This window comes from Lacerta agilis, chromosome 14, assembly GCF_009819535.1.
Source record: "Lacerta agilis isolate rLacAgi1 chromosome 14, rLacAgi1.pri, whole genome shotgun sequence".
Classification (NCBI taxonomy): Eukaryota; Metazoa; Chordata; class Lepidosauria; order Squamata; family Lacertidae; genus Lacerta; species Lacerta agilis.
The window spans coordinates 4,732,778-4,740,970 of record NC_046325.1 but is presented as its reverse complement, the minus strand read 5'-3'; positions in this window follow the sequence as shown (position 1 = coordinate 4,740,970).

Below are 8,193 nucleotides of genomic sequence, written 5' to 3'. Positions count from 1 at the left end.
TGCCTACTGTTCCCTGTTCACGTCTAGAAAACCCTCCTTACCTATTCCAAGGTATGTTAATTTGGGGATGAGGGGCAATTAAAATGTGCAAGTGGCTTTGTCCTGTGCCTGATGCTGGGAGCTGCGATTCTTGGTGGAGACAATGCAAAAAGGCACATTCATGTCTGTTCCAGCATCATAACTTAGGAGATAACTTTCGAACCGCAGATGAGCTTTACCCCAGGAATCCTCCTAGAAAGCTGTTAAATGCCAAACTGAGCCGAGCCGATTCTGCCATGAGTTGGGGATAGTTGTCCCAGCTCTGAATGCTTAAACGCGGCCCATCGCTGGGAAGTCATTGTAGGCCAGGGGTAGGCAAAGTTTTTGTGGCTTGGGCCGGTTCACGGTCCCGCGGATGCCGCGGTGGGCCGGAGTGCGTTTGCGCATGTGCAAACTCGATTTTCGACGCTCTTTCCAGCACGGAGGAGGTGGCATGCGCAGCTTCCCATTGGCTGCAGGAGCTTCCTGCAGCCAATGGGAAGCCGGCCAGCGTCACAGAAGGCGGTCCCCGCTCTGCTCCGCGCCAGTTTAGCGCGGCACGCGGGAGCCGATCGAGCAGGCGATGGGGGTTCCCAAGCGGGCAGCGGGGGTCCATGAGCTGGTTAAATGACCCCGTGGGCCGCTTGTGGCCCATGGGCCTTAGGTTGCCGACCCCTGTTGTAGACAGTCCACCAGAGCTGCACACTCACTTTCCTCTCCAATTTTCAGACGCCTGGCTACTAGCCACAATGGCTGGGCTCTGCTTCCACAGTCAGAGGCAGTAACTCTTCTGAATACCAGTTGCTGGAAACCAAAGGAGGGGAGAGTATTATTCTGCTCAAATTCTGCTTGCAGGTTTTCCAGAGGCCTCTGGGTGGCCCCTGCGAGAACAGGATGCTGGACCAAACGGGGGCATCAGCCTGATCCCACAAGGCTCTTCCTATCTTCTTAATGTCCAATCAGTTGGCCTCAATGTTGACTTTCACAGGCTCTTCAAATAGCCCAGTTGGTTAGTGCGTGGTGCTGATAATGCCAAGGTGGCAGGTTCGATCCCCATAAGGGACAGCTGCATATTCCTGCATTTGCAGGGAGTAGATGGTCCACAGGGTCCCTTGCATCTCTGATCTATGATTCTATGATATGCGACTCCATAAATAAAATAAGTGTACGAACACAGTCCTCTGCATACTGAATCCAAATGAAAATGAGAGGCATCCTTTCGGATCGGGGCGAGGCATTTTAAAGGGGCGGGGCTGAGAATGCCGTCGTGATTTCAGAGCCCAGTTGCATAGAGTCCAGAACAAATTCCAGATTTAAAGCCAAACAGCTCCATGTCTTTTAAGAGAACCTTGTCATTGTTTCCTGTTCTTTAGAAAAAGTCAATATAATAATTAACCATTAACCTGTAAGTGAAGGATTTGCATCTTAGGTATACATATATCCTGGGTCCACACAGGCCTTTTCCATTCTTTGTCACTCCCTGTGTTGAAAGAGAAATCGAGGCACTCCTAGTCACATGAGGTTTGGATGAATCGAAACCAAGCCGTGTGTGGGATTGGGGATCAGCGCCCTAATTAACGATGCCACCTATTAATGAGTAGGAGTAGTTAAGGTGAAATCATGCTGTGGGCGGCAGCTGAACAGCTGGGTTGAGTTGAGTGAGCCAGGCCACACACGAATCACAGCAACCTTCCCCAACCTGGCGCCCCTCCAAGTTTGCTGGAATACAACTCCCACCAGCGCCAGACAGAGCCATAGTCCAAAATATATGGAGGGACACCTGGCTAGGATTGTCATTACAGGGATGGTTCATCCATCCATCCATGGTCAGAGGCAACCTAGGGGAAAAAACAAATTGACCTTGCAGAGCTGATTAAGGCTGCCACGTGAAGTGGTTTTATGAGCCTCCTTGCCTCTTCAAACACCACCAGTTAATCAAACTGGCAGGGCTCACAACATTTTGATGACTGGGTACCCTTTTTTATATGCATGCGTAAGGGAATAGAGGACACAGGGCAATATCTTTTACTAGCTAGTTCCTTGCAAATCTTATTTGCATCCATACCGTCTGGTTCCTCCCAGACCTTCAACCTTTTCACTAAACCTGGGGTGCAAACTACCGCTCTGTCATGTTCCGCCCGCTAAGCTGAGCTCCCTCCTGGCAACTTCCTACCTATCGTCAGACTCAGAAAAGGGACCCTACTGGGCGCCCACTCAATGTGGCGCCAGATCGGGTGGCCCCTGGACAGAAGTTTCGCTCTGGAATACCCCCCTTGCTTTTGGAAGCGAGTTCACACACGACATGCGTGTACACATGAACCGACCAGTGCGGCTGGGGTTCGGATAGGAAAGAAAGTCCTTTTGCCCCTTGCTTTCGATAGGATTTTTCACCTATCGGTGCGGCTGGCAAAAGTACGAAAAAGAGCTCCGATCCCTTGCTTTCGATAGGATTTTTCACCTATCGGTGCGGCTGACCGGAGATGGAGAAAAAGAGATAGAGCTCAGAACTCCCCTTTTCGAGTTGAGCGCGGTCCTTTGGCTTTGGACCATAGAAAAGGCAAGAATAACGACAGATAGGAAGGCAGAGAATTCGTTGCCAGGAAACACCACCCCCTTCCCACCAGTGCACTGGGTTTTTCAACTCATACTCATGCGTCTTACACTGATCCCTGGATCCAAATGACTAAGCCGGCTGAATCTTGTCTTTGCTCCCTGGCTGGCTCCTTAGAGACTTGCAAATTACCGCCCCTGAAGATGGCCGGGGGTCCAAAAGATCTTCCCAGGCAAATGGCCTGGTGCCGGCTGAAGATTTCAGGGCCCCCAGTCAGCAACATGGGAGAACCGCAAGTCCCGGCTTTCGGCACCAACTGTAACGGAAAATCCCAGGTGTGGAACTGCCCAGGCACCTGGCCCTTGGGGATAGGCCCACTGGTTTCTGCGGAGTTAAATAAAAGAAGTCCAGCCACTGGAGCAAGGACAAGACAGGGTTTATTGCGCAATAGGTTACAGTCAAACTGCACACCCAGAGCAACATTACAAGAACTTTTAAAAACTCCTATCGTATCCCAGAATACAGTTTGGAAACATCCTTACTACATCATCACTACATCACGAAAGGGAAGGGTTATACATGATTGACATATAGGAAAAACAGGAAAAACAAGATTAACATATGGGGAAAACAGAGCGATATCAGGGAGATAGCCCTGGGCCAATGTGAATTGGTGTTAAGTATTGGCAAGGATATCTTGAGCACTTATCTGGGAGAGAACAATGGGATTCCGGTTGAAGGATATTAGCCCAGTGGCTTCCTGAAGCACCCAGAGATTACCTGCTGAGGCATCTCCCTGTGTATGTGGTCTCTTGCCTACTGGATCATGGCAGAGAGATGGGTCCCCTTAAGGGCATACCCCAAATGAGTTTACTCAGGAGGAGACTTTGCTTAGGTGACCCCCCCTAATTTCCATAACAGGGCTGCGCCACCTTCAGAAAGCAGGTATGGGAATGAATGTCTGAATGGTTCAACAAGTACAGCCATACCTTGGAAGTCAAACGAATCCATTCCGGAAGTCCGTTCGACTTCCAAAACGTTCGGAAACCAAAGCGCGGCTTCTGATTAGCTGCAGGAACCTCCTGCAGCCAATCGGAAGCCCCGTCAGATGTTTGGCTTTCAAAAATCGTTCGCAAAGCGGAACAGTCACTTCCGGGTTTTGATCGTTTGGGAGCCAATTTGTTCGGGATCCAAGGCGTTCAAGATCCAAGGTAGGACTGCACAGGCAACTCCCCACTTAGGCACGGGTTGCGATCTGAGGCACCGCATGTTTAAGTGAAATTGCATATATTGAGAACACCGTTGAAAGAGCCTTTAAATACCCCCCGAAGCCTATGGAAACCCTTGAAAAAACCAAAAAGCCACAAAACTCCACACCACAGTCGCTCCCTCACAACCTCCTTGCTCAAACTCCCAACTCTTTACTGGTCTCGAAGGTCGGTGCAAAGACTCCTGGGATCGCACTTGCAAAGGCTTGTGGGATTGCTAGACACTATTTTCGCACTGTTTTTGCGCTCTTTTGGGGCTGTTTTTTGCCCCCTTCCATGCCGCTTCCAGGTTTGCACCAAGAAAAAAACACACCAAGAACTCTGGCCAATGTAAGTTTCAATAGTGGGAGTAGTCCCTACTCACAAATCAATAGTAAATTATAACAAAAACTAATCCATTCAAATACATATATTCTGACAGAGATTACAAACTCAAAATACATTTAGTATCGGTTGTATTTTCATGTAATTTTCATGTAATGTTTGATACTTCCAGCTGATGAAGGTGAATACATCGAAACAGGGCCCTGTCCTGGTTTCTGATCCATAACTGACTTTTGCTCAATGATTGAAACTAAGATCGTCACATCATACCTGATTATGGATTCACATGAACTTGTCTCTATTCAAAGACTCTCATTTCCAATACTGTAACGGATTATTGTGTTGTACATATCCCTGTGAGTTTGAGTTTGTAATCTCTGTTTGAGTTTGTAATCTCTGAGTATATGTGTTTGAATGGATTCGTTTTTTTGTTATAATTTACTATTGATTTGCAAGTAGGGACTACTCCCACTATTGAAACTTATATTTGCCAGAGTTCTTGGTGTGTGTTTTTCTTGGTGCAAACCTGGAAGCGGCATGGAAGGGGGCAAAAAACAGCCCCAAAAGAGCGCGAAAACGGTGCGAAAATAGAACTCCAATTTATTTAACTTCCAGGTTTGCAGCATGCCTCCAACGGATGGATGAAAATGGGGAATTACCTGTATTCAAAGGAGGTTCCTAGGATATCTTGACAGACAAGCTTTCCCTCCAACTGTATAAACTGAGCTTTCATGTGCATGCACACGAAAGCTCATACCAAGAACAAACTTAGTTGGTCTCTAAGGTGCTACTGGAAGGAATTTTTTATTTTATTTTGGTTTGACTATGGCAGACCAACACGGCTACCTACCTGTAACTGTATAAACTGAGAAGGAGCTCGCCTGCGACATCACCCTCCATAGCCACCAGGTGGTGCCACTGCTCCCCCCTGCATTCCTCTTTCTCGGTGTTTTCCAAATTGCTTAAAATTTGGGTATAAAGAGAGAAATGTCTCCCATTCCTGGCAAATGAACCCAGAGCAGGGACTCTAATTTTAATAATAATAATAATAATAATAATAATAATAATATATTTGTACCCCACCCATCTGGGGTACGCTCAGTTTGCTGAACGTACAGTAGCCCGAGAAAGCCCATGTACTGGGGCCATGTTGGAGTGGGGGGGGGGCAGATGGACACTCAGAATCATGCAAACCTTTTAGGTGCAGCCCAAACTCCAAAGGTCAAGTGGAACAATGCAGAAGTTCCTCCTGACCCCCAGCCTGCAGGTTTAAACATGACATAGAACCAGTAAGTGTTCAGAAAAAAAGGCTATTCAGATCCACAGAGGATTTTAAGGCTGCCAGTGGCCAGCTACTAACCCCAACGGCTATGTTCTCCCTCCATTGTTAGAAGCTGTAAACTGGGCATTACAAGTGGGGAGTGTTATTGTCACACACAAGTCCTTTTTGTAGCTTCCCATGGGAACCCTGCGAGGTAGGCTTAACTTCTGTCATCTATACTCTGGGAACCTCAAGGTTAGATTACTGCAATGCTGCCTCTGAAGACGGTTCGGAAAATTCAGCCGGTGCAAAATTCAGCGGCCAGGTTGCTCACCGGAGCAAGACGGTTTGAGCATATTGCACCGATCCTGGTCCGACTGCACTGGCTACCAATTTCTGCTGCTCCAGAGAAGCGGACACGGGGCAATGGATTCAAACTACAAGAAAGAAGATTCCACCTAAACATTAGGAAGAACTTCCTGACAGTAAGAGCTGTCCGACAGTGGAATTTGCTGCCAAGAAGTGTGGTGGAGTCTCCTTCTTTGGAGGTCTTTAAGCGGAGGCTTGACAGCCATCTGTCAGGAATGCTTTGATGGTGTTTCCTGCTTGGCAGGGGGTTGGACTGGATTGCCCTTGTGGTCTCTTCCAACTCTATGATTCTATGATTCTAGATTCCAGGCCCAATTCAAAGTGCTGGTTTCGACCTGTAAAGCCTTAAACGGCTCAGGGCCGCAATACCTCAAGGACCGCCTCTCCCCTTATGAACCGCCCCGGACCCTGAGATCATCTTTCGAGACCCTCCTTCATGTGCCTCCGCCACGAGAGGTCCGGAGAGTGGCAACATGAGAACGGGGCCTTCTCTGCAGTGGCTCCGCGTCTGTGGGGTGCTCTCCCCAGGGAAGTTCGCCTGGCGCCTTCATTATACACCTTTAGGCGTCAGGCAAAAACGTTCCTTTGGTTGATTTGATTGACATCCTATGCCTTTTTAAATTGGGTGGGGGTGGGGGGATTATTGGGTTGTTTTTATCTTGATTATATTTTTTGGGGCGGGGGTTATATTTTGATTTTGTTTTGCGAACTGCCCTGAGATGTCCAAGTATAGGGCATTATATAAATTCAAATAAATAAATAATAACAACAACAACAACAGTGTGTGTGACCTACCAAGGCCCCCACAGCCCAATCTAGGGGTCCGATTTGCCCTCTCGTATTGCTGCCTGCCTGAGACTGCAGTGGGGTGGGGGGTGGGAACAGAAAACAAAACCCCACAAGGCCACAATGTGGGGCAGATGTGGGGCATTGCAAATAGCAGCTCGCAAGCTTCTTCTTCAGGAAACTTGTGACAAACTGTGGTTTGGAAAGGTGGGGAGGAAGGAAGGCATGAGAGAGGCATGAGTCTGGTTTTTTAAAAAAATTTATTTTATTTTAAAGGAGGTCTTGAATGAGGAAAGATTGGGACTGAGCCAACTGCTGGAAACCACAGGAGGGGTGAGGTGAGGCCTCTTGTGTTCAGTTGAGAGCCAGTGTGGTGTAGTGGTTTAGAGCAGTAGACTTGTAATCTGGTGAACTGGGTTCACGTCTCCGCTCTTCCACATGCAGCTGCTGGGTGACCTTGGGCTAGTCACACTTCTCTGAAGTCTCTCAGCCCCACTCACCTCACAGAGTGTTTGTTGTGGGGGAGGAAGGGAAAGGAGAATGTGAGCCGCTTTGAGACTCCTTCGGGTAGTGATAAAGCGGGATAGCAAATCCAAACTCTTCTTCTTCTTCAGTTCCTGCTTGTGGGTTTCCCATTAAGGGCACATGGCTGGCTTTGAGAACAGGATGCTGGACTAGATGGGGGAGGAATTATTGTCCTGTCAACATTCGGAAAGAAAATCACAGATCTACACCTGAAAGGCTGTGTCCTTCCCAACAGGACTTGCTGGGTGTTAAGGTCAGCGGAGGGGGCCCTCTTGGTTTTTTCACCTCCTTCAGGGTTTGGGAATGTGGCCTGGGAGAGGGACTTCTCTGTGTTGGCCCCTAAACTGCAGAACAGTCCCTCCCCACAGAGGTACCCCCGGCACCTTCCCAGCACAGCCTCCGTCAAATGCTGAAGATTCACCTCTTCACCCCTGGGCCTTTGACACCTGAGAGCACCTGTATTTGCAGGGACCACCCTATTCCTGTCACTGCAATCCGTTTTAACCGTTTTTCGTTTTGAAGGTTTAAATTGCTGCCACCTGCATTGAGGCGTGCTGACGAAGGGCAGGAATAAATACATTGACAATAATACTCAGAGTGTTTGTTGTGGGGGAGGAAGGGAAAGGAGAATGTTAGCCGCTTTGAGACTCCTTCGGGTAGTGAAAAGCGGGATATCAAATCCAAACTCTTCTTCTTCTTCTTCTACGAAAAATTCTACTATCCAGATCGAGGGAAGCCATAGTAGCGCTTTATTCTTCCGCCTTGGTGATATACCACTTGGAGTCCTGTGTCCAGTTTAGGGTGCCACAATTTAAGAAGGATGTTGACAAGCTGCAATATGTGTAGATGAGGGCAGCCAAGATGATGAGGGGCCTGGAAACCAAGCCTGATGAGGAACGGTCGAAGGAGCCGGGTAGGTTTAGCTTGGGGGGGGGGGGAGAGACTGAGACAAAATATGACAGCCAGGGCTGCCACACGTTCGGATTTTCCTGGATATTATCGGGATTTCAAAGGCGGAATTGATGTCGGGGGGGGGGAGGGGGTTCTGGAAGGCAGTGTCCTGGATCTTAGGCAAGTCAATCAAAAAATCG